Raw genomic sequence first — 27144 nt, forward strand, 5'->3', positions numbered from 1 at the left:
TGAGGTTGGCTGTCCAGGAGCCTGTCCAGGTCCATATGGATGGATTCCTTCCCTCCAGCCTGTCTACTGCACCACACAGCTTGGTGTCAGCAGCAAACTTGCTGAGGCTGCACTCAGTGCCTCTGTCCATGGCACCGACAAAGATGTTGCTCAAGACTGGTCCCAGGACTGATCCCTGAGGGACTCCACTTGTCACTGGCCTCCACTTGGGCATGGAGCCATTGACAGCCACTCTCTGGGTGCAGCCATCAAGCCAGCTCTTTATCAATCCAGTGGTCCACCCTTCATATGGTAACTGATAGAGAAGACAGCTTGAAATAAGTCATCCACACAAGAAGAGAATCTGAGACAAGTATTAATTAATAAGGTGTAGTGGCATATGAAAGTACAGTTCTTTGAGAGATTAATGGCTCCCCTTCAAGAAATCTTTCAAGCTTTACTGTTAAAAAGGCACTTCTTGTGTCTGTGGGAATATTTTTGTAAATATTCTGTTGGGAAAAAAAAAATAACATGGATTAAAGAGGCCTGTGGTCACAGTAGCTTCTGAGGAGCCCATGTTCTGAAAACATGTCTAACAACTTAAGTTTCCAGGCAATTCTAGCATTGTAACACATAGACATAGAGTATGAGTTAATATATGCTCTTAAATTAGGAGACCAAAGCAAAAAGGAGAGCATTCTATGTGAAGACACCAGAAAGATACTCTCAAGTCCGTCTGGAGAGCAGCATTCGTTTGGTACCAGCAATAGCAGACAGTCTCAACAAGCAAGTCTCCCTGCAGTGCATGCCAGCAGAGCATCTCTTCTATATCTAAAACAATTTTATGATACCACTACTAAGGAAAGTACTTTGAGCATTTCAGACAAATCTTACTAATTTTGTCTAAAGAAACCAGACACATGAACTGATTTGTTGCACATGGAGAATTTAATGAAAAATCAGCAAATAGTTCCTCATTCTAAGATTCCGTGCTGAGGATCTCCACGTGGATCCATGTAGATGCTATCTAGAGGGACTTGGACAGGCTGCAGAGGTGGGCTGAGGAGAATTTCATGTGGTTCCATAAGGTGAAGTGCAAAGTCCTGCCCCTCAGTCACAGCAATCTTCCATATCAACACAGGGTGGAGGATGATGAAACTGAGAGCAGTGCTGCAGAAATGGACTTTGGGCTACTGGTGGACAAGAAGCTGGACATGATCTAGCAATAAGCATTTAAAGCCCACAAAGCCAGTCTCACCCTGAGCTGCATCATAGAATCAATAAGGTTGGAAAAGACCTCAAAGATCATCCAGCCCAACCTAGCACCCAGCCCTAGCCAGTCAACTACACCATGGCACTAAGTGCCTCATCCAGGCTTTTCTTAAACACTTCCAGGCACGGTAACTCCACCACCTCCCTGGGCAGCCCATTCCAATGCCAATCACTCTCTCTGACAACAACTTCCTCCTAACATCCAGCCTAGACTTTCCCTGGCACAACTTGAGACTGTCCCCCCTTGCTCTGCTAGATATCTGTTATCTCACCAGAGAGGTCCCAGGAGACTGGAAAATGGCCAACGTGGTCCCCATCCACAAGAAGGGTCGGATGGAGGAACCTGGGAACTACAGACCTGTCAGCCTGACCTCAGTGCCAGGGAAACTGCTGGAGCAGGTTATCTTGGGGGTGATAAGAGCGCACCTAAGGGATGGCAAAGGGCTCAGGTCCAGCCAGCATGGGTTTAGGAAGGGCAGATCCTGCCTTTCTAACCTGATCTCCTTCTATGATCAGGTGACCCGCTTGGTGGATGTGGGGAGGCCTGTGGATGTAGTCTATCTGGACTTCAGCAAGGCCTTTGACACTGTCCCCCACAGCAAACTGCTGGCTAAGCTGTCAGCCCATGGCTTGGATGGTAACACTTTGTGCTGGATTAGGAACTGGCTGGAGGGCTGGACCCAGAGAGTGGTGGTGAATGGTGTCACATCCAGCTGGCAGCTGTCACTAGTGGTGTCCCTCAGGGATCTGTGCTGGGCCCCATCCTCTTTAACATCTTCATAGATGATCTGGATGAGGGCATCGAGTCAGTCATCAGCAAGTCTGCAGATGACACAAAGCTGGGGGCAGATGTGACTGAGTTGGAAGGCAGAAGGGCTCTGCAGTGGGACCTTGACCGCCTGGACAGATGGGCAGAGTCCAATGGGATGGGGTTCAATAGCTCCAAGTGCAGGGTGCTGCACTTTGGCTACAACAACCCCATGAAGAGATACAGGCTAGGGTCGGAGTGGCTGGAGAGCAGCCAGACAGAGAGGGATCTGGGGGTACTGATTGATACCCGCCTGAACATGAGCCAGCAGTGTGCCCAGGTGGCCAAGAGGGCCAGTGGCATCCTGGCCTGCATCAGGAATGGTGTGGTCAGCAGGAGCAGGGAGGTCATTCTGCCCCTGTACTCTGCACTGGTTAGACCACACCTTGAGTATTGTGTTCAGTTCTGGGCTCCCCAGTTTAGAAGGGACATTGAGATGCTTGAGCGTGTCCAGAGAAGGGCGATGAGGCTGGTGAGAGGCCTCGAGCACAAGCCCTACGAGGAGAGGCTGAGGGAGCTGGGATTGGTTAGCCTGGAGAAGAGGAGGCTCAGGGGTGACCTCATTGCTGTCTACAACTACCTGAGGGGTGGTTGTGGCCAGGGGGAGGTTGCTCTCTTCTCTCAGGTGGCCAGTGCCAGAACAAGAGGACACAGCCTCAGGCTGCGCCAGGGGAGATTTAGGCTCGAGGTGAGAAGAAAGTTCTTCACTGAGAGAGTCATTGGACACTGGAATGGGCTGCCCGGGGAGGTGGTGGAGTCACTGTCCCTGGGGCAGTTCAAGGCAAGGTTGGATGTGGCACTTGGTGCCATGGTCTAGCCTTGAGCTCTGTGGTAAAGGGTTGGACTCGATGATCTGTGAGGTCTCTTCCAACCCTGATGATACTATGATACTATGATAGTTAACCCCAAGTGCATGAACAACTACCCGCATTCTGCAAAGAGAGAATCAGATGCAATACACTTGGCCTCATCAAACAGATATACACATCCAAGAGCAGAGCTCTGAAAAGCACTACAGAGATACAAGTGATTGGGGTACCAGGACAATATGCACAACTCCTCAACGCCATCTGCAACCAGAGCATCATAAGCACACACAACATGAGATCTACATAATGTTATGGAAAAATATAAACAAGGAAGGAGACTGAGGACTTAAGTTAAATAGAGGCAGCCCCAGTGATGAGAATTCTGAGATTAACTTGTCATCCTGCATGGTCTGAGGACCACCACCACAAATATATGTTGCTTCCAAGCTGAATTATTCCTGTCCTATTTTTAATCACATAGTCATAAAAAATACTTAGTTTGTCAGATGATGGACAGACTCTAAATTCTGCTCTTTGTTTGCACACCACAACCAGAGACCAACACTGTGCAGCCATCCAGCAAGGCCTGGACAGACTGGAGAGCTGGGCATAGAGGAACCAATTGAGCTTCCACAAGGACACGTGCAGAGTCCTGCATGTGGGCAGGATAATAAACTGCACCAGTACAGGCTAGGAGGTGATCTGCTGGAGAGCAGTCCTGTGGAGAGGGACCTGGGAGTGCTCTAAGGATAACAAGTTAACTATGGGACAGCAATATGCCCTTGTGCTCAAGAAGGCCAATGGGATCTTGAGGTATATTAAGAACAGTGTGTCCAGCAGATGAAGGGAGGTTTCTCCTTCCCCTCTACTCTGCCCTGCTGAGACCTCATCTTGAATAATGCCTTCAGTCTTGGGCTCCTCAGTTGAAGAGGAACAGGGATCTGCTGGAGAGGGTCCAGCGGAGAGCTACGAGGATGATGAGGGGACTGGAGCACTGCCTGATAAGCAGAGAGGAGGGACCTGAGACTGTTTAGTATGGAGAAAAGAAGACTTGGAGGGAATTTAATACATGTTTATAAATACCTGAGGGCTGGGGGTCAGGAGTGGAGGGACAGGCTCGGTTCACTTGCTCCCTGGGACAGGACAAGGAGCAACAGGTGTAAGTTGCAGCACAGGAGGTTCCAGCTCTACACAAGGGAGAACTTCTTTCCTAGAAGGGTCACAAAGCACTTCAACAGGCTGCCCAGAGAGGTTGTGGAGTCTCCTTCTTTGGAGACTTTCAAGGCCTATCTGGATGTGTTCCTCTGATCTGTGCTAGATTGTGTGGTCCTGTTCTGGCAGAAGGGTTGGACTCGACAATCTCCTTGGGTCTCTTTCAACCCCTAATATCCTGTGAGCCTGTGATCACATGAAAGCAATAAATTTCCTTTAATGATTTCTTTCTGAGCAAAATTTGGGACATAATCCATCAAACTGCCAAATCATTGGCTGCCCTTGCTTCTTTTCACAAAACTGCAGCTAAGATCACTGCTAACTCATCAAGAAATTTGCTTATTTCCTTATGTCTGCAGGTGAACTGAAATGCAACAGCACAGACTCTTAGCCATTCTTCTGTTATTCCATACTTGGCACTCTTTGTAGTGGCTTCCCCAGTCACTGGCCTACTCTTTTGGTACCTTCAAGTTCCTAAATCTGAACTTTTAAAAATAAACTTATTACATAAATAAAAAACATCAACACTGGATGTTTAGACAAAATTTCAAGTAAGACAACTGTACACATGAAATCAAAACAGTTTTGGGACAAGTACAGAGTGTATAAAGCAGGTAAAAGGAAGCTCTGCAGTTCTCACTAGATGCACTGAAACTAAACCTTTTACCAAATCCTCTTTTAGTTCAAGTTCCTTCACATAAATTACTATGCTGAGGGAGCTGGGGGTGTGCACCCTACAGAAGAGGAGGCTCAGGGGTGACCTCATTGCTGTCTACAACTACCTGAAGGGAGGTTGTAGCCAGGTGGAGGTTGGTCTCTTTTGCCAGGCAACCAGCATCAGAACAAGGGGACACAGTCTCAAGTTGTGCCAGGGGAGGTCTAGGCTGGATGTTAGGAGGAAGTTCTTCACAGACAGAGTGATTGGCATTGGAATGGGCTGCCCAGGGAGGTGGAGGAGTTGCTGTCCCTGGAGATGTTCAAGAACAGCCTGGATGAGGCACTCAGTGCCATGGTCTAGTTGACTGGACAGGGCTGGGTAACAGGTTGGACTGGATGATCTTGGGGGTCTCTTCCAACCTGATTGATTCTATGAAATACTACAAAATCTTTTTATATAAAACAGGACCAATTCAGTCAATGACTAAAGGATTGGCTTATTTTTTTGTCACTAATGTACAAGGAAAGGATTTTTTAGATGGGACAAAAGTCAAAGGCTTCTGCGTTGGAGAGTTCAATAATATCAGTATTTATCTGCATGGTTTATAATTAAGAGGTTTGTGCAGTAACCCATCCAACACTTGACATTCATTCTGTATACAAAAAAACCCTGATGAGAATTCTGAAATTTGAATTACACAGAAAAAAAGAGCTCATAACTGGCATTTTTATGGCACCACTACCATGACCAGTAAATTCATACACCTGCTTTCATAACCACAGGGCAACTCCCTCTCAAAACATGGCCCTTATTTTTTTCTTGTTTTGAGTAGCCAGCAAAGTGATTTTGATTAGTGGGGAGCCCAATTCTTTAACTATTTTCTTGTGCACTTGCATGCAGCTTTCAGCTATTAGTACTGCACAAGTTCATTGACTTTTGTTATTTACATTATAGTAGATGAAAATTCTTCCCATTAACAGATGAACACAAGGGCTTGCTTTCAGTTCAAGACAAAGAAACACCCTTCTGTTCTTTTTCTTTGTGAAACACCATAGAGAGCAGCCACTATTCATTTAGTTGAAGAAAAACTAATTAACACAATTCTTTCCAAACATCAGCACACATACAAAACCCACAGTTGGGTAGAAGTTGCTAGTGAATGGCAGGAGGGAAAACAGTGCACAGTCACAGATATTTCAGTCTAAGGAAGAAGTAGCACAACATGAAGCCATCAGCATCACAGTTCCCAGGACTTTCACATTCAGAGAATCATAGAATCAACCAGGTTGAGAGAGACCTCAAGCTCATCCAGGCCAGCCCTATCCAATCTAAGTGCCTCATCCAGGCTTTGATTCAACACCTCCAGGGGCAGCAACTCCACCACCTCCCTGGGCAGCCCATTCCAATGCCAATCACTCTCTCTGACAACAACTTCCTCCTAAAATCCAGACTAGACCTCCCCTGGCACAACTTGAGACTGTGTCCCCTTGTTCTGTTGCTGCTTGCCTGGCAGAAGAGATCAACCCCACCTGGCTACAGCCTCTCTTCAGGGAGCTGTAGACAGCAATGAGGTCTGCCCTAAGTCTTCTCTTCTCCAGGCTGCACACCCCCAGCTCCCTCAGCCTCTCCTCACAGGGCTGTGCTCCAGGCCCCTCACCAGCTTTGTTGTCCTTCTCTAGACACATTCCAGTATTTCAACATCTCTCTTGAATTGAGGAGCCCAGAACTGTACTCAGCACTCAAGGTGTGGCCTGACCAGCATTGAGTACAAGGGAAGAGTAACCTCCCTTGCCCTACTGGCCACACTGTTCTTGACACAGGCCAAGATACCATTGGCTCTCCTGGCTACCTAGGCACACTGCTGGCTCATGTTCAGCTACCATCTACCAGCAACCCACAGGTCCCTTTCTTCTTGGCTGCTCTCAGCCACTCTGTCCCCAGCCTGCAGTGCTGCTTGGAGTTGTTGTGGCCAAAGTGCAGAACTCTGCACTTGGCCTTGTTCAGTCTCTGCCCACCCGTCCAACCTGGCAAACCAAGTTAGATAGGCTTCTCCAGTCCCTTCCCTTCTCCTCCTGTTCAAAACTACTAAACCAGAAAAATAAATCAATTTCTTAATTCTCCTCCAATATGGCTCTAACAATCCCATGGGAAGCTTTTGGCTTTCATTCCAGGACTCATTCCTAAAACACAGCTGTAAAATATAAAAATCAATTAATGTTTTGATACAAGACAGCTCACCCAGACACTACACAGGACAGATTTACTTTTCTTGTCATTAAATAAAACAGGCAGAATTCTCCAGAGACTTGTTTTTCACAATCCTGACAGAGAGGAGTACAGCTTTTATTATCACTGCCTAAGCTTATAATACAAGTACCCTATTCATTTCAAATGACCAAAGGGAAAAAAAAGAGCTATCCCAAGCACTTACCATTATTCTCTACTATGAATCAAAAAACCATACTACGTACTAAAACCACTTTGGTTTTCAACTGTTTAATAGAAATGTGTGCATGCCCAAAAATCTAATGCATCCAATTAATTCATGCTATCAATTTGTATTCATAGAAAAGAGCTACACTTATAGAATAACGGGTCCTCTTGGAAATATCACAGGCAATTTGAAGAAAGGCACAGGAAATCTCTCTTCGAAGATGCAGCAGCTGGTCAAATAGAGACAAAACTAAACAAGACGTGCAGACAAAATGTTCTGGTTTGGAATTAACTAAGTCAACAAGCGGCCAATGAGTTGGAGAACAGTATTCAAAAAAACAACACAAAAACCCCCAACAAACTACACCTTCATCTGAGAGCATCTGCCACAATACCTCAGCAGTATCTAACAGCAGTACTTTCATGGAGGAATGCTCCAAATCATCCAGGACTTCTAAAAGCCAAACAAGTAATTATCTGCATTTCCCCTGTCCCCAGAACCTCCTTTTGTCACTCATTCCTGATTATAAATCAACTCCTCCCACCTTTCCTCATCCCATTCCCTCTCTCTTCTGTCCTCTTTTGTTTCCTTTTAAACCATCTCCAGTTCTTCCAGTCTTTCTTTCCTCCCTCCCAAGCACCCAGCCCTCTGTCTCCCAGCCTAGCATCTTCCACTCACTTTCTATTCTTCATCCCTCTGGTATTTGAACTGCAATCGTTTCCTCCCGCTGTTCTACACTGTGCCAACACAGACAGCACTAACAGTTCTGAACAGATTGTTCCTGAACTCTCATTGCAGATATCCACAGCTCAGGGAGCCTGGTATTTCAGAAGAAAATTATGAGACAACACACTCAGGCACTACAGACATGCACTGGAGTAAGCTCAGGTGCCACCAGGCTCTGCAAAACCTGCTCAACATTACAAACAAAGAGTGAACGACAGTAAGGTCCTTCAGCAAAGTTTGGTGCTAGAACAGTAAATTCAAACTGTGTGAAATTTATCCAAGCTAAAAGGTTTTTAATTTAAAAAAAAAAAAAAAAAGAGCTTAAATCTACACTTCTGTTTTGGGGGTTGTTTAACAGTACAACCACCTCCCTCTAAGTTCCAAACAATGGAACTGCTACTCATCTGCTACTCAACAGAACAGCTAAACAGAAAGCCTTTTCCCCGCACTGCACGTCTTAGAGTTCTGACCACTGAGTCAAGAGAGCACTAACATTCCCAGAATGGCATTTGAGGCAAAGGACCACCAACAAAGACCTGCCCCTACACAGAGTCACAGAATTTCTTAGATTGGAAAAGACCTTCAAGATCATCAAGTCCAATCATTAGCTTCACACTGACAAGTTCTTGACTAAACCAAAATCCCTCAGCACATCTAATCACTATGAATCACTATGGTTGGAAAGGAGCACCAGCATCAGCCAGTTCAACCTTCATCCCAGCAGCCTTCAGCAGCAGATCATAGCCTCAAGCACCACATCCACTCTCTTTTTAAACTCCTCCAGGGATGGCAACTCCACCACCTCCCTGGGCAGCCTGTTCCAGTGCCTGACCATCTGCTCAGGAAAGAACTTTCTCCCAACAGCCAACCTAAACCTCCCCTGATGCAACTTGAGGCCATTTCCTCTTGTCCTATCATTAGTAATTTGGGAGAAGAGACCAGCTCCAGCCTCACTACAACCTCCTTTTAGGGAGCTGTCGAGGTCACACAATAGTAGTATTTGTAGAGGTACACAATACCAGACTCTGAAACTCGGCACACAGAAGGCTGACTGATGAGCAACTCTGCCTTCTTTTCATCAGGGCTGGACATGGCAAGAGCAGCGTAGGCAGCCAACTGCTGCTGCCCTCAGTCATCAGACTGAGTCGCTCAGAAAAGGATCATAAAGCTGGGGAAAAAAAAATGTTGAGCAAACCCTCACATGAGAGTTTCAAGAAGTAATCTGTACAGCTTCACACTGTGTAAGGCAACTTCAGATGCGTCATGATCTGTGCTGCAGTACAATCCACCATGACATATTCTATTAGCTAAATCAAACATGACATCCAGTAAGTGCCTGATGCTTAGCAAGGAAAAGCAGTGGTCTGTGCTGAATTCCAGATTTCACACACCCATCCTCTCTCCCAATTCCTCTCCTAGGTGAAAGCCCTCAAACAGCCATCAAATCAGCAGATGGGGAAAGCCAGGACTGTGCCTTCTCCAAAAGGGTATTAGCTTAAAAGTATTCAGCCAATTAATGTGTAGGCTGAACTCAAGGATGTTCTATTTAACTTAATTATTTCCATTTGAGCTTCTACTTTGTCAGATGCCTGTTTTATCCTCTGATGGCTTTAACAGCTGAAGTTTTTTTTTGTGTGCTTTTAAAATTTGCTTGGGACTTCCAAGACAACAGAAGAGTTGTAATTCCAATCTCAGTAGCAGAATATCTTAATTTCAACAGCTGTACACAAGTGAGATTAACTTCTCTCAAAAGCATAACATTTTCCTGAGGCTAGGAAAGCAATTCTGTTGGTACTTGTTTTGCACTTTAATGACTTCCCAGACATAACAGACTAAATAGAAGTCCATCCATCAAGCAGAAGTTATCAAAAAACCTGTATGGAAAAAAAAATACTAAGCCAGATTGAATCTGCATCTGTTTGTCTTCCATTGCTCTTTAATGTTTGGAGTTTACCAGTGTAGCCTACTTCACAGAACTGAATGAAGTAAGAGACAAAGTATCTACTTGGAGTAGGCAATATTAGTGTGCTCTTTGGGCACTGTAATTGGCAGCACCAAAAAAGAATGCTCCGAACTGGTTCACAGGACATGAGGGGTTGGAAGAGAGACTGAGTCTAACACCCCTGCCATGCAATCTAGCACAGATTAGAGGAATGCATTCAGACAGGCCTTGAAAGTCTCCAAAGGAGGAGACTCCACAACCTCTCTGCGAGGTAATATTCTATAGAAATATATATTTATTATTAACTTCAATATTCTGAACTCTCACCACCCCCAACCACTGTATTTTAATATTAATATCTCTTCTACACAGTTATGGAAGACATTCTAGGAATATCTCAAACAGTAACTTGTTAATAACTAGCATATATTCCAACTATTAAAGAGAGAGAGGGCTTTCCCCACGGCTTAATGCCGCTAGGGGTCAATATGCTGCTTGCTCAGCAAGGTGGGCTGAAGCTCTTTCTGCTCTATGGCAGGAGGCAACAGAAATTACAGAGGCATTAAAGCATTCACTTACAAATTCTTATTAATAATCAATGTCACAGCCTATACCAGTGTCCAAACTTCAGGGGACTCTTTGCCCATGGACTTGGAGGCTGGAATTCTCCTGGCTTCAGGGGAAAGGAGAATCTTCCCGGTGTCTGGGCAAAGGACAATCTCTGACCTTGTTCTCCTGGTGATGGATGCAATCTCTGCCCTTGTCCCCTGGCTTCTTCTGGACACTCTGTCCAGGGATTCTTAGGGAGGACCTCAGGTGCAGAAGGAGTATGATGTAGCGCTGGCCATGCAGGCCGATCACGTGCAGAAAAGTGGGGTCTGCTTCCTGGTAACTCGGCGGCAGTGGAGCTTACCAGGCAATGATAAGGCAGCAGGCGTGCAATAGGGCACACGGCTGCATGGGAGACTGAGCTCTGTCGGTAAAGACAGGCTTAAGCATTATAATGAGCAAGCGAGCACTGCAGGGGAGCCCAAGCACTTTGTTTACCTGTGAGCACCCATTTATTAGATGTGGGCTGAGATTAATGGCCCCTTGGCCTCTAGAATGACCAATCAGGTTGGCAGTCAGCCAAACCTTACCATAATAACATAATGACACTAAGCTGGGGGCAGATGTGACTGGGTTGGAGGGCAGAAGGGCTCTGCAGCGGGACCTTGACCACCTGGACAGATGGACAGAGTCCAATGGGATGGCGTTCAATAGCTCCAAGTGCCAGGTGCTGCACTTTGGCTACAACAACCCCATGGAGAGATACAGGCTAGGGTCGGAGTGGCTGAAGAGCAGCCAGACAGAAAGGGATCTGGGGGTGCTGATCGATACCCGCCTGAACATGAGCCAGCAGTGTGCCCAGGTGGCCAGGAGAGCCAGTGGCATCCTGGCCTGCATCAGGAATGGTGTGGTCAGCAGGAGCAGGGAGGTCATTCTGCCCCTGTACTCTGCACTGGTTAGACCACACCTTGAGTACTGTGTTCAGTTCTGGGCCCCCCAGTTTAGGAGGGACATTGAGATGCTTGAGCGTGTCCAGAGAAGGGTGACGAGGCTGGAGAGAGGCCTTGAGCACAGCCCTACGAGGAGAGGCTGAGGGAGCTGGGATTGGTTAGCCTGGAGAAGAGAAGGCTCAGGGGTGACCTTATTGCTGTCTACAACTACCTGAGGGGTGGTTGTGGCCAGGAGGAGGTTGCTCTCTTCTCTCAGGTGGCCAGCACCAGAACGAGAGGACACAGCCTCAGGCTGCACCAGGGGAAATTTAGGCTCAAGGTGAGGAGAAAGTTCTTCACTGAGAGAGTCACTGGACACTGGAATGGGCTGCCTGGGGAGGTGGTGGAGTCGCCGTCCCTGGAGCGGTTCAAGGCAAGATTGGACGTGGCACTTGGTGCCATGGTCTAGCCTTGAGCTCTGTGGTAAAGGGTTGGACTTGATGATCTGTGAGGTCTCTTCCAACCCTGATGATACTGTGATAATAGGCAAAAGCCACAGGCCTGGACCTTCCAAATACGGGAATCACATGTGCCTTACATTAGGCAGGCACGAGCTGGGCATGTAGGAGCTTACACAACCACCTTACACAATCAGGGGCCCTGGGCAGGCCAGACTTTGTGGCACCAGGTCTGTTGTGCCCCTTTGTGTTCGTTTTATGTGTTTACCTCTGGTGCAGGCAGAAAAACATGTCCAGGCAGGGCAAGGCACATGTAAGCCTATTTTTGGGCCTCCACAACAGCTACCTGAGCAGAGTTAATGAACCATGGTTCATTGCTAAATGGCTCAAGTCATCACGGAGGGAGGCTCATCAGCCAGTCCAAATCTCTAAGATACCTAGCAATACCATATGTTGCTGAAGTTACAGCAAGTCTGCTCAAATGACACATAGAGTGCAACAAAAATAGTCACATAGACCACTCATTTGTCTGTTTTTCATATCTTTGCAAGCCAAAAACCTCCTTTCTCTGCACTCTTATATACTGTTCTGACTCAAGTAAGAAGACCTTTAAGTCAGTCTTAGTCTTGCCCAGATAGGAACTACAGAAAAAACATCACATACAAGTAGGTGGTGGTTAGCAATACCAACACAGAATTAGTTATTCCCTCCAAGCCTTCCTGAGTGAAATATCAGTCCAGCAAAGCTCTGAAAGATAATTCTGGAGGTGGCATGCTAAAAGGCACATATAGAACAAAAACTTGAAAAATAACATCACTGCTCTCAAATTCATTAAGAATCAGTTAATTAATGGTGGCTTGTCAATAGCATGCTGGCTTGGCCTGCTCACATGGATTCTGGATCTCACCCAGGCCGTCAAAGCCTACAGAGATGACTAAACTTGTGATGGCACATGGCATCACTAGCCAGTGTTAGAATCAAGCTTAGATAATGAGGGATCCCAAAACCATAGGGTTCCACGAGGATGCAGTTAGAAGGTCAAAATTAACACTCAAAATACTCTTTTAAAAAACCCTAAGCTTTGAATTAGAAGACTTAAGTTCAATCCAGTTACTGACAATAACGTGTGTTAGACTAAGTAACTACTCTAATTTTTAATACTGATCAATCTGTTTTCAGAACTAGTAAAACACAGGAGATGCCAGAGCAATGTGAAACAGGGTACACGTCCTTTTATAATAATCAAGCGAGAAATGGCTTAAGAAGCAGTAAGACAGTGCCATTCTGATGCTTACAAATACTTAGATATATTGCAGGGTGGAGGGGAGAAGGTGGTACAGTGTTAGAAGAGAGAGACAAATTACCACCAGGAAACCATATGAAGTTTGCAGATGACACCAAGCTAGAAGCAGGTGTGGAGCTGTTGGAGGGCAGGAGAGCCCTGCCAAGGGGCCTTGCCAGGCTGCATGGGTGGGCAGAGGCCAATGGGATGAGATTGAACAAGGCCAAGTGCAGGGTTCTACACTTTGGCCACAACTCCAAGCATCGCTACAGGCTGGGGACAGAGTGGCTGGAGAACAGTCAGGCAGGGTACTGGTAGATAGTAGCTGAAGATGAGGCAGCAGTGTGCCCATGCGGCCAGGAGAGCCAATGGCATCTTGGCCTGGAACAGGAACAGTGTGGCCAGAAGGACAAGGGAGGTTATTCTGCCCTTGTATTCAACACTGATCAGGCCACACCTTGAGTGCTGTGTCCAGTTCTGGACTCCTCAATTCAGAGATGCTGAGGTACTGGAAGGTGTCCAGAGAAGGGCAACAAAGCTGGGGAGGGGTCTGAAGCACAGCCCTGTGAGGAGAGGCTGAGGGAGCTGGGGGTGTGCACCCTGCAGAAGAGGAGGCTCAGGGCAGACCTCATTGCTGTCTACAACTACCTGAAGGGAGGTTGTAGCCAGGTGGGTGCTGGTCTCCTCTGCAGGCAAGCAGCAGCAGAACAAGGGGATACAGTCTCAAGCTGTGCCAGGGGAGGTTGATTCTATATACTGGATTTTCCAGAGAGATATACATAAAATAGTCTTTGTGTATAGAGTAAGTATACAAGCAGAGCATTTCTGTCCAGTACTGTTTGTTTTAAACTTCCCTAAGAAAATCATCTCTAACCAACTAAGAGAACAAACCACAGGATGTTTTGTATTTTCACCTTTGTGACCCCAACGCTACAAAAAGCATCTTCTGATCTGCATTGTCTATCTTTACAAAGCAATACATACTGGACACCCATCCTGAACATGCACTAGAACACAGACACATTTTTATGCGTACAATCAACTCTTCACATGAAAAAAAAAAAGAGGAAAGAAAAAATGTACTGAATTTTTTCTTGTAAATACATAAATGGCTGCAAGAGTTGAACTGCAGATGAACAGAAGTCAGTAGCATGGCAAGTGGTATACCTTCATTATATAAAGCTATAGAGAAAAATATGCAAGGCTGTGAGGTTATTGCTTCCCTGAAGATAACAAATGAAGAGCTACTGTTAAACAATGAGACAGTGTGCAGCATTTACTGTTCTGCAAAGCCAGGACTGAAAGGGCAAGCTATGCTCAGCAGTATGAGCAAAACCAGAACCAACAGCACTATGGACTTACACTGGAACCTCTGCACTACTGCACTGCAACTAACAGTGAGAAGACATTATCACAACCACAAAAGAGGTGTTGTGGTAGGCCTGGTGGGCCAGAAATAGGCATATACATGTACCAGCTTGACCAGGCATGGTTTTCTCCTGTAGTAAACAAGGTACACACATTTAGCTTGCACCTCCAAATGACTGGCCTGCACAGCCAGCATAACATGCTAAGACTGCACATTGCAAGACATCCTGCCTGCACCTGAAAGTGTCCTGCCAAGATGAGAAGTCCTGGAGATACACAGATCATCCAGAGAAGCCAGAAGACAAGGTCAGAGATTGTCTGCCTCCTTTCCCCAAAAGCCTGGGAAGAATTGGAAGTCTCAGCAGCAAATAAAACAGAATTTCTTGAACCCATTTGGGTACTGTCTGAAGCTGTAGCTAACCCCTGCCGAGTCGGGAGATAATATTTTGTGAGTCAATGCTTAAAGCCTTTCTAATTCATCATTGCCTTCTATCATAAGCAGAAAGGAGCTCCTTGAGTCCATCTAGTGGGCATGTGGTATATTGACCATGAGAGGTATTTGGCTGCAAGAACCTTCTCTTCCAGTTCAATTCATGTTTATATATTTTGCTGGTTATTACTAGATCTAATTATTGTCTGTAAAATGTTTCCAAGACTGTGGGAAGAACCAATTATTATTATTAAAAGTAGTGGTTGAGGGTAGTGAGAGTTCTGAATATCAAAACTAATAAACAATAAACCCAAACAATCACAATAAACAATAAAACTAATAAACAACATTTAATTTGAAAAAAAATCATCTTGCATTAATTAATTTCCCCATTCACAACAACATGATACTTGACATGTTGCATTGTAAGCAACACCTTGTAAAGCAAAGCTTTGCAATGTTGGTTTTTCTCAGTTAAAATAGATTCTTTCCCTCCTCTTCCCCCCTTTCAACAAAATACCCCTCCCTTGCTGAAAGAAATTCCTACTCTAAAATATATATTTTTTTTAAATTAAACTCATTTACGCAGGAAAATAATAACCACAAGAATAAAATCTCTGGACTAGAAGTTTACACTGAGCTTAACCTTACCTAAAAGCACATGACCTCTTGTTTTTTCATCATTATTTTTAAATGCTGTAAGACTCCACTCCTTCTGAGCAGCAAAGAAAAAGAGAAGAAAAAAAGGCTGTGCTAATTTGAGCCTAGCTGGGATATTCTGGTGAGAGGAATTAGATTATAGACTGTGAAAAGGAAACACTGGTGATATTTACTTCACTCATAGGCTTGTAGAGATGTGTAAGAACAAAAACATAAACAGAGAACAGCCCTGGCTTCACCTAATATGGTCAAACTTGGCAAAGTGCCATTCTGATGGGTTAATCTATGTCCAAAGGACCATTAGACTCGGGCTGCATGGATGAAAGAGATGAGCAGCTAAAATAAGGGGCTGCTGCTGCCATTGCTGCTTCTGCCTCAATGTGCTCTCTGTGTTACTGCTTCACTGCATCCTGCCTGCCCCTCTGCAAGCCTTCTGCTGAATTGGGAATCAGGAGGAACTGGGTCAGAGACTATGCTATAGACTCCTAGTGTCCTGAGAAAAGAGCGCTGGAAAACTCCAAAGTGAATTTGAATACCTTCTGTCTTAGCAGCAGAAAGGAGCCTCCCAAGGCCCCTGATGGGCAAGAGGTACAATTGGAACTAAGAACCTCCTTCCAGTTTCATATTTGGTGTTTGTTATGTTGTTGCTAGTTTTGTTTCTTAAGTGTTTTAGATTCCCTGCTCACCACCCTCTGTATAATGTTTTCATGACCATGTGAAGAACAAGTTATGACTAAAAATACTCATCAGTAGCCAAACATAATAACAAAAATTAATAAACAATACTCATTTTCAAAATACCATCTCACACTCATACTCAACCATTACTAAAACCAAAACACCTGTCAGGAACAAAAAGCAAACCAAACCAGCAACTCTAGTTCTTTGGCTATAAAAGACTAAGCAGCTTTCACAGCATCTGAAATACGTCAAACGGTGATGTTGATACCATTCCATATAAGAATTTAAGAGTAGATGTTAATATAGTCTTGCAATTTCCATCTGCATGGTAGGCCTATAAAGGTGTCAAAATGTTTCTTACATTGACTTGCTTCAGAATTCACTCATTTAAGGGAAAGCCTAAATCTCCATATTAATAGGCAAAATTAGAAAACAGCTTAATTCCTGATTATATAACAAGAGCAGAAGAAGGGCAGCTAAAATCCTCTTTGCTCTGTAGATGAACAATTCCAGCAGTGCCCTTGGAACACAGAGACCATTTTGTTCACTATCTGAGGACCCCTACATACTGAAGTTATGTAACTGCATAGTTACCCTAGAGAAATAAAAAGTTTGGTGAACATTAATTGGTATTTGGCCTGTATGAGGAAAAGTGTGGCCAGTATGACAAGAGAGGTTATTCTGTCCCTGTACTCAACACTGCTCATGCCACACCTTGAGTGTTGTGTCCAGTTCTGGGCTTCTCAATTCAAGAGAGATGTTGAGATACTGGAAGGTGTCCAGAAAAGGGCAAAGAAGCTGGGGAGGGGCCTGGAGCACAGCCCTGTGAGGAAAGGCTGAGGGAGCTGGGGGTGTGCAACCTGCAAAAGAGGAGGCTCAGGGCACACCTCATTGCTGTCTGCAGCTACCTGCGGGGAGGCTGTAGCCAGGTGGGGTTGGTCTCTTCTCCCAGGCAGCCAGCAACAGGACAATGGGACACAGTCTCAACCTGTGCCAGGGGAGGTCTAGGCTGGATGTTAGGAGGAAGTTGTTGCCAGAGAGAGTGATTGGCATTGGAATGGGCTGCCCAGGGAGGTGGTGGAGTCACCATCCCTGGAGATGTTCAAGAACAGACTGGCTGGGGCACTTAGTGCCATGGTCTGGTTGATTGGCTAGGGCTGGGTGCTAGTTTGGGCTGGATGAGCTTGGAGGTCTCTTCCAATCTGGTTGATTCTAATATTCTAATGAATAGTAAAAAAGGTAATAAAAATTTAGTTGGCATCCCTTTGGACATATCAGTAATATTCATTTAGAGTAAGCTAAGGTCCTGTCCTATATGCCTCTACTTACAAGTGTTGCTGAGTTCTGACAGAGACAGCACCAGTAGGCTACAGGGAACTTGGTTCTGACCGTATACAGTGAGCTAACTTTAACACTGGAAAGACAGCAGTTGAAATGTTAATGTATGAGGCAATGTATACAACTTGTCCAAATACTTAACCTGCTCTTTTGAATACCTTTCCAGTATCTACAAAGATGGTCAGTCTCAATTCCTTTTCACGTCCAAGGAAGCAGATGGATTAGTCAAGCAGAAAGTCAGGGAGAGAAGTTCATGCAGCCCAGAAGCCAGAGGGAGACTGCATTATCTATGTTTATGTTATTGTTCTTACACATCTCAGCAAGCCTATGAGTGAAGTAAACATCACCATTGTTTTCTTTTCACAGCCTATGATCTAATTCTTCTCACCAAAATATCCCACCTAGGCTCAAACTAGCACAAAAGAAAAACAATCACATGAAACTTCACCTTTAGCAAGCTGAGCCACACAGAAATCAAAACACCAGGATTGTTCATGCTTCACTAGACAAGCTCACAAAGTGTTCATGTAGCAGAATCAACCACAGAAAATATCTTGTTTGTTAACAAATATACATTTGCAATCAATACAGAATTACTAAGTTCTAATACATTTCTCATTTTAAAGGTAAAAATCATAGAGTCATAGAAGCAAGACTCTTGGAAGAGACTTCCAAGATTATCCAGTCCAACCAAGTACCTAGCCCTGTACAATCAACCAGACCATAGCACTAAGTGCCCCATCCAGGCTTTATTTGAACACCTCCAGGGACAGTGACTCCACCACCTCCCTGGGCAGCCCATTCCAATGCCAATCACTCTCTCTGACAACAACTTCCTCCTAACATCCACCCTAGACCTCCCCTGGCACAGGTTGAGACTGTGTCCCGTTGTCCTGCTGCTGGTTGCCTGGCAAAAGAGACTAACCCCACCTGGCTACAGCCTCCCTTCAAGTAGTTGTAGCCAGCAATGAGGTCTGCCCTGAGCCTCCTCTTCTGCAGGTTGCACACCCCCAGCTCCCTCAGCCTCTCCTCACAGGGCTGTGCTCCAGGACCCTCACCAGCTTCTTTGCCCTTCTCCAGACACATTCCAGTATCTCAACATCTCTCTTGATTTGAGAGGCCCAGAACTGGACACAGCTCTCAAGGTGTGGCCTGACCAGTGCTGAGTACAGAGGAAGAATAAAGGGACTAAAAAAGCAAACAGACAAAATAATGTACGGGTTTAATCTACCAACAGCTCATCACATTTACACAAGCTACAAAGCTCAGTAATGTGAGTTTTAGATAACCTACTCAACTTCCAGGGCATAGGATTGCAGTGGATAAGCATGCAGAGTGCCTGACAGCATCAAACAGGATATGCTAAAATCCATGCTGTTAAATTCCTGCAATTTTTTTAAATCCAGGCTGGCTAGATTGAAGCCTATTTGGGTGTGCCTAACCCTTTTGAAACCAAGACGTCTGCAGACATACCATATCTATCTTCATTCTTGGCCTGCCTAGTCAACAGATGCCTGGAGCAGAAGGGAGCATTGATTTTTACAATCCACACCACTACTTCACTCATTCTAGACTAAGGAAACAGCAATTAAAGCCTAAAACCCTCACCAGCTTACCCAAAAATTAATGGGACTCAGGCTTTTCTCTTTTTATTCACTCATACAGACTCATTGTTTCTGAATGCAATTCTCTCAGTCTCATACACGGTGACATGAGACCTCTCTCATGAACACTCATCTCTTATTATAATGGACCTCTTTAGCTAGTAACATCCTCCAATTTTGTTGAATGGCTGAACTGCAATTCTCCAGTTCTACAGTACCTTAAATAATCTCCTCCCAACTATCATGTGCCATCTCCTAATTCACACACCGTTTTTAACCATAAAAGAATATCAACTAATCACTTTCTACTTTTCCATTTAAAGATAATGACCATTGCAATACCACAATATAACCACATAATGGTAGGCAATCACCACCCTGAGAACACACATGCACCAGCGAGAACATTTGATACCTCTTCTGTGTCTCAGGTGTATGTACGCACAGGCACATGCCTGCATGTGAAACATGTACATACCCTCCTCAAGCAACAGCCTTTCTTTCTTTGTAAGGAGGTCAAGACTGTAAGCACTAATTGCAGGGGGTTTTCTTAGCTTTCTTCAGACTCTTTGGAGGAACAGGTTTAAGCACAGATGTACACAATCCCAGTAACAGAAACCCTTTGTATGATCACCAACTAAACCTTGGGGAAAGCTCTGAAAAAAATTAAAATCTGAAAAAAAAAAATGTTTAAAATAAATAAATCAATCACAACTCTCTACATCTCCTCCTGGCCACACAGAGAAGCAATACCCAGAGTGCCACCGTCTCCTCTATGACGGGGAACGCAGCACTGTGTACTCTTACATGCACCCCTGCAAAATGGCAAAGATCATCACAGCAGAATCTTTCCCACACCAATTCTATCCCACACATGAGGCCTTAATACCAGTGATAAAGCCACAGAACTCCAATCTGAAAAGAAAATAGTAATACAAGTTAAACCATTGGCTTGAATTTATATTTTACAGGGCAGCATTAAGGTCAACATCTGCTATTTGGGCACAGTGATTATCTCTTCCTCTTCCTTCTCCCAGTGCTCCTCTTTAATTTAAGCATAGGTCACAGGGAAATAACATTGATTTTAAGCCTAGGTCAATAAGCTTTGCTCCTGGCAAAGCTGGCAGCTTGTGGTTTGGACAGATTCACTCTGGTATGGGTCAAAAACTGGCTGGAGGGCCAAGCCCAGAGAGTGGTGGTGAATGGTGCCACATCCAGTTGGCAGATGTCACTAGTGGTGTGCCCCAAGGATCAGTGCTGGGCCCAGACCTGTTCAATATCTTTATTGATGATCTGGACCAGGAGATTGAGTCCAGCATCAGCAGGTTTGCAGATGACACCAAGCTAGGAGCAGGTCTAGTTGATTGGATAGGGCTGGGTGATAAGTTGGACTGGACGATCTTGGAGGTCTCTTCCAACCTGGTTCATTCTATGATTTTAAAAAATTCCACTGGAAAACAATTTCTATCAGTGAACAAAAAACTGCCTATGTATAATAAAGAGGAACATACCATCCTCAGTGATTATTTCAAGGGTACACAATAGCAGATGCCATCAATGGTAAAGTAGGTTAATTACTCAGATGTTCTTTATGGAAAGTATATGACAGAAAAGAAATGATCTGTGGAATATAAACATAGCAGGCAGAAAAATTGTTCACTTTCCACCAGTAAGTTAAATTTATACTGCAGAAACTGCTTTTGCTTTATCACTTCAGATAGCCATCTTTCACTATGCCTCACTACACAGTGTTTAGGATCAAAATGTGCCTGTTGGGATCACAAACTTCAAAAATAAATCAAAATTTTGTATGGTTTTGTGAGGAAAAGATTGACACAAACTTTTTTCCTCTAGCTCAGGGAGCAATGTATCAAAGAAAACCACAATAATGACTGCGTACAAAAATCAACACTAGAGACAGCACCGAGTGAAAAGGTCAAGATGATTCTGCCCAGGGAGGTGGTGGAGGCACCGTCTCTGGAGGTCTTCAAGAAAAGACTGGATGAGGCACTCAGTGCCATGGTCTAGTTGATTGGATAGGGCTGGGGGATAGGTTGGACTGGATGATCTTCACAGTCTCTTCCAACCTGGTTGATTCTATGATTCCATGGGGAAGGTGAACTAATTAAAGCAGCCTTTACCAAGAGCTCCTCTAGATCTGCAAATAAACATTTTGTTTCCCTGTAAAGAGTTAACCCTCCTGGGGTAGTGGTCTTGACCCTGACCCCAGGCCCTCCTGATCCCTTCCCAGGGGGGAGGGGAGTCTGAACACTACCAGGTGTGGTGTTTAGCCCCACTCCCACTTCCTGTCTAGACCCCTATAAAAACAGAGGAACTGCCTGTTTCTTTCTCTCACCCTGCCTCCCTGCCTGACAGCATCATCTTCCTGTTCCTGTTACCCTTTTTTTACCACATGGCCATAATCGACGAGGCGGATAAAACCACTGCCACCAAAGCTGGTTGTATATCTATATTTTGTATCTTGTCTTCCCTTCCCTATACCTCTTTGTGACTTCTCTACCTCAAATACCTTTTATTTATTGTTAAAAGTTTTCTCTTTTAACTTCCAAATCGAAGTGAGACTTCATTTGAGTGTGCTTTACCTTCTCTCTAGACCCGAGTCCTTTTTCTTTGAAACAAAAACAAAAAGAGGGGAAGAGGAAAAGGCATCCTATAAACTGTTATTGGTTCTATTAGCAACATTTGAGTCTCTGGGAAATTTAAACTAGAAACGAGACATTCCCATATCTATCTCCTCTGAAGGAAAGATTTTTTGTTGCTACAATAAATCAAACCTCAGAGGCCAAGCAGCCCTCTGCCAATACAATGCAACTTTGCCGACAGTATTTCAGAACACCATATTTAAACTGATGTTTTCAATATAGTGTTGCCTAAAACCACTGCTACAACAACTACAAGACAGATTCTCTCAAATAAGAAATGTGTTTGTTCCCTTACACATTGCACAGACAGATGAATTGATGCTACTAGAGAGAGTTTCTTCTGTAACAGCAACACTTATTACTGCTTGTCACTTCCAGGTTAGCCCTCCTTTGCATATCCTGCACCCATAGCTTTCAACATTTGTTAATAAATAGATCATTTAAATCTTGTCAATGGAGTGAGCTGTGCTTTTGCTGCCTAGTTACAAGTCACCTTAAACCCATCTAAGTTCAGATCCCAAAGCTGTCATCTCTGCAGTCCCTAGCATCTTCCTACAGGTAACAGTAGCATGATGGCTTCTGCAACATGAGTTCTTTGAGAATCCAATCGTTACAAAAACCAAATTCAACCCCACCCATCTTTTCAAAACCAACATCACTGCTCCCCATTCCTTCTCCCTCCACCTCAACATGCCTTCTTGAATCAGGTCATTACACACCCACAAAGCATTTGATACGCAGCAGATGGCAAGTCTGCATAGGTAGAACTGCAGCATCTCATGCTTGCAACATCCTTATCTTTCCATAAGCTTCCTAAAAGTATATCATATTTCTCTATGAAAGATCATGTACTATAAGCCAGTCCTTTTCAAGAATCAGGCACACTCAGAATAATCATCCCTTTCTTCCTTGTAAGACAAGTTTAGTTTCACAAGTAGATTAAAAGAAACCACCTACAAGAACCACTGTGCTTTAGAAAATGTGACAAGACCAAGCATTCTGTCACAGCCCGAATAGAACCTAACCTTTCATGAATGTTTCTACAAATACCTACTAGAGAGGGGGGAGCAACCATCTAGTTCCCTTGCTTCTCCCACCTGAAAGAACCTCTCAGGTTTAGAGGATGCACTGGGTTAGAGACTGGGATACATTCTGGCAGTTGGCAGCAGCCAGCCAGCCCAAGTAAAACCTCCTGCCGGAGATCACTCACCCTTTCTGTAGCAGAGGAAATACTACATGCTATCAGCAGTCACAAAGCCTACACTACTCCTGTGGCAACTGGTATTACTCCAGCCCAGAAAGAAAAGCTTGCATTCTTACCTATCCCAATTCCTGAGAGGGCAGGCACGTGCAGCTTCAGCAAAAACTCCCAGTGGCTGTCACAACCAGCTCCAGATGAATCATAGCACAAGGAAACCTAGAAGCAGAAAGGCATGAGCATGAACAACATAGGAATGAGAAACTAAGGGGCAAAATCTTTCTCAAAGCATAAAGGGTACTGTAAGAAGACAGAAACACCAAGGAAGACTTTTAAAACCATGACCCTCTTTAAGTGCTTGCACCTAACTTAAGTGTCTGACAGAAGCCTCTCACTATAACAATTCCAATCTTTCTTTTACCATCCTTTCTCTCAACAAAGATATTTTCTTCCAGAAAAATACATTCTGCCAGGCCTCTGGAAATTAAACAAGCACTTAGTTAGACTCGAGAGACTGGGAAAAGTTAGCAGTGCTGTGGCCCACTTTTTTTATTACTACTGAATATAAAGCCTAACACACATGTCATACACAAGGAAGGGCACAAGCGAGTTATCTGTCACCAGCTGCAGTGCTCTAGAAAGTCTCCATGAGTAGCCAAACAAAGCAGTTTCAAAACTGGTCCATTCTGTTTACCAGGGCCTGTATTAAAATCTGTATTTTTTTTCAGCATTAACCTTAACATCTGCCCTCTGCCTATTGCTACAAAAGGCCTGCATTTACAGATGACAGAAGTCCTCTAAAATTAGACTGGGCAAACAGATGTAACCATGGAGATTCATGCTGCAGTCCTGAGAACTCGGCAGAGGCACAAGCTGGAGGTAGTGCACATGCTGCCAATGAATTCTTGTCCTCTACTCCCACCAAGCTCACATGTTAGAGGACGTGTGTGATGCATCACATCAAAAAGATAGATCAAAATCCAACTCTAAATAGGAAGACAGGCTGGACGTGAGAAGGAAGTTCTTCGGCACGAGAGTGGAGAGAGCCTGGAATGGGTTGCCCAGGGAGGTGGTTGAGGCCCTGTCCCTAGAGGTGTTTAAAGCCAGGCTCAATGGGGCTCTGGCCAGCCTGATTTAGGGTAGGGTGTCCCTACCCATGGCAGGGGGGTTGGAACTAGATGATCCTCGTGGTCACTTCCAACCCTGACTGATTTTATGATTCTCTAAGACCATTTCTCCAAACTGGTTATCCCCAATCCAGTTTACAAAATGGCTACAGAAGCATTTGTGCTGACATGTGGGAGAAAAGACAGACAACAGGATATGCACACAAGGACAACTGGTTTCAGATGCAGTGCCAGCATGTAAAATCATAGAATCAACCAGGTTGGAAGACACTTCCAAGATCATCCAGGCCAACCTATCACCCAGCCCTGTCCAATCAACCAGATCATGGCACTAAGTGCCTCATCCAGGCTTTATTTGAACACCTCCAAGCTTTGCTTCAACATACCCAGGGACAGCAGTTTCACCACATCCCTAGGCAGCCCATTCCAATGCCAATCACTCTCTCTGACAACAACTTCATCCTAACATCCAGACTAGACCTTCCCTAGCACAACTTGAGACTGTGTCCCCTTGTTCTGTTGCTGGGTGCCTGGCAGAAGAGACCAACCCCACCTGGCTACAGTCTCCCTTCAGGGAGTTGCAGACAGCAATGAGGTCTGCCCTGAGCCTCCTCTTCTGCAGGCTGCACACCCCCAGCTCCCTCAGCCTCTCCTCACAGGGCTGTGCTCCAGGCCTCTCACCAGCTTCGTTGCCCTTCTCTGGACACATTCCAGTATCTCAACATCTCTCTTGAACAGAGGAGCCAACAACTGGACACAGGACCCAAGGTGTGGCCTTACCAGTGCTGAGTACAGGGGAAGAATAACTTCCCTTGTCCTACTGGCCACACTGTTCCTGATCCAGGCCAGGATCATGGTACACATGCTATTTATTTTACTATGCTCATCTCTGGAATTTGACAGGTTGATAAGCAAATAATAGTGACCTATTGCTACTCTCCCAACAGTAAGTCTAGACAGAGTTCAGTAAAGCTTGAATATTTGGTAGCAAGAACATTAACATCAACCACAGCATTCTCAACAGAGCTCAAGAAACTAATTATTGCCCCTACATAATGAAAAAATTACAGTTTTCAGAGATTTTTATTGCAACTTCAGTTTTGGCTTATTTACAAAATACTGCCTGAAATTGAGACCTTGCAGGGAAAAAAAAAACCACGAAACATCATCAAGAGAGCTGCAGTACACACAAAAAGTTTTAATACAACAAAGCAGTTTCCAAAAGGTAGAGAGAACTAAGCTCACATTTAAAGTAAGGTCACATACCAGGAAGAACTGTGTTCTACCTGGTGTATTACCAACAAACTGAGTGCATCTATTTCAAGTGGAATCACATCCTATTTTCAAAGTAGAAAAGTCCCATTACAACTAGGACTAATGAAGGAAGTACAAGTTTTAAAACCTATGTTCTTTGTGATTACTACCAAAATATCTGTAGGTAGCAGGTAAATAAACAATTTCTGCAAGTGGTGGCCTTCTGGTCAAGAAAAAAAAAATACTTCTTTAGGGTGAAATTCTTCATCTGTTCAAGCATTACTTAAATGCATCGTAATTCTAACCCAGAACTCTCCATTTTCTCTGGTGTTAAATTATAGACCTGCTGTGTAAAGACAACTTCACTGCCTGTGAAGCACAATTGTGATTGGGAAGGCTGCCTATGTAGCAGGGAAAGAGAGAAAAGAAAAAAACACCCAACAGACTTGCAGAGCTGAAAAAACATGGGTGTGGGCGTACTTAAGGAGGGAGAGAAGAAAGAACTTGTTTCTGCTGAAAAAGGCTATTTTCCTCTATCTCCCTTGAGAGATCTAAAAATGTCAAGAAAATTGAAATAATTGTTTGCTACAGTCTAGATGTCAGTATGCAATACTACAAGCAACATGAAGAACGCTTGCAGACTCCTCTTCCTGGTTGGAGAACTAGCCATCCTCCCAAGGAATGCTCCACTTCCCCCGCTTCCCTGATACCTCCTGCAAAGGCTGTTCTCAGAGAGCGAGTCACCCGCAGAACAGCAGTTCAGAACTTTAGAAGCTTCATGTAATTAGCAACACTAGGAAGTACTGAAATTGCAGCCAAAGCCTTTTCAAAGAAGAGGAAGGAGCATGCTCTCTAGAAACACAAGAATAACCAGCATTTATTCCCAGCAGAATCCGAGAGCATTCAAAATTGCTGGGGAAAAAAAATGCAACTAAGTTCAAACATTTCTTTCTGAAAGACACTTAAGAAGAAACACCACAATTTCCTCTCTAGCCTACACAGCCTTCAGACCATTCCTTTCCCAAGAAGAGCGAGCAAACCTTTCAGGACGTTCAAATAACTAATTTAAGTTTCCAAATGAAAGTAAGAGAGTGAGGATCAGTGGAAAATACCCTCCTTGGTTTTCTTTAGGAAGGCACCACCTATATGCTTTATAATTTCCAAACAAAGAAGTCTGCATAAAATGTTCTCATGCCTTCCCAAAGCTATGAAAATATTTTTAGTACACTTGCCTTGCCTTTCATAGTCAAAACAAAAGACTTTTGACATGAGTACATTAGCTGATGATTACTGTAATTACTACCAGAATGAAGACAGCCAGAGTGAGTCTTATGGATGAACTCGCTCAAACGTGAGATGATGCACTGCAGCGATAAGATGCAGCTGCTGCTCCCATGGCATTGGACACCAGCCTGCAACCTACTTTGTGAACCCTAGTCACAAGGAGATAAAGCTTCAGCACCTAATTCCCTTGAGTGTTCAGGCTGCCGTTTTCAAAGCTCCACACCCAGCAGATGACTGAATTCCTGCACCCACAGCACACTGCCACCACAGAGAACATCCTGCAAAGCAATAGCACTGAAAGGTCACCTCCAGCCACAGCATTCACGGTGCTCAAAGTTTCATCTCCAGCCAAACACATGCTGAATACCAAAAACTGATACATATCACTACTACAAAGTCAATTCCATTTATATGCACCTTTTCAACTAGGATTGTTAATCACAAATGGCTGTTACTCAAACACACAAGAAACAAGTAAG

General features: G+C 44.5%; 1 protein-coding gene across 3 annotated transcripts in view; it reads right to left on the minus strand.

The window, feature by feature from the left end:
* The window catches only part of SIPA1L1 (signal induced proliferation associated 1 like 1), a 250841-nt gene that overhangs the window by 149287 nt on the left and 74410 nt on the right, over positions 1–27144 (minus strand). For all 3 annotated transcript variants that reach the window (XM_064143298.1, XM_064143279.1, XM_064143287.1), the window contains one exon: positions 23123–23219. The gene's annotated coding sequence lies outside the window, so the exon portion shown is untranslated. The remainder of the gene's footprint in view (positions 1–23122; positions 23220–27144) is intronic.

This window comes from Pogoniulus pusillus, chromosome 1 (genome assembly GCF_015220805.1).
Source record: "Pogoniulus pusillus isolate bPogPus1 chromosome 1, bPogPus1.pri, whole genome shotgun sequence".
Lineage (NCBI taxonomy): Eukaryota > Metazoa > Chordata > Aves > Piciformes > Lybiidae > Pogoniulus > Pogoniulus pusillus.